We start from the raw sequence: 682 nt of genomic DNA on the forward strand, positions 1-682 counted from the left end.
TTCTACTCCTGAATACAACTTGGTACTCCCTCTTTCTCTATGGATCGAGCATATCAGGTGCCGCTCTACCGCACCAATGCAGGTTATGAAATAATAGGTGTTCCCCCGGTGTCTTTCTAGAATCTTCGTGTAATCAAAGTCTTACATCGGATATGCGAGTTTATTCCATTCTATAAACAGTTGATATGCGACTAATTCTTGCTCTAATAGACTAAGCTAAGAGAATAAGCAAAGGTACCTTAAGCGATAGCGAAATGGCGATAGGCCTGCGTTCCTATTTCCTCGCTCTACGACTACAACTGAAGGAAAGAAGGCTTAGACTTGCTGAGCTGAACCCGATTCTAAACTTTTTCATTTTATGGGAGCGAGTGGAGTAGTAGAAAGGAGTGGAAGGTCTGAAGTTCGTTCGGCTTGCCTACATAGAGGCTTCAGCTAAACTGAGACCAGAGAAAGCTCCATCTAATCTAGTTCTATAAGTTGTCAGTATCCGGATGTGATAATGTCTGACCGGCATGCTGAGCCCTTCATAGCATAAGACCCACAATCCATTTATCCAAATTCCACGCTATGGCCAAGCGACTCTCATTTCTAACTTAGAGCGAGACTACAAAAATTGATAAAAAATAGGGATGGCTAAACCCTATATATATTCCCCCTTTTAACAGAAAATGGAGAGATGAAT

This window comes from Arachis ipaensis, chromosome B10 (assembly GCF_000816755.2).
Source record: "Arachis ipaensis cultivar K30076 chromosome B10, Araip1.1, whole genome shotgun sequence".
NCBI classification, from domain to species: domain Eukaryota; kingdom Viridiplantae; phylum Streptophyta; class Magnoliopsida; order Fabales; family Fabaceae; genus Arachis; species Arachis ipaensis.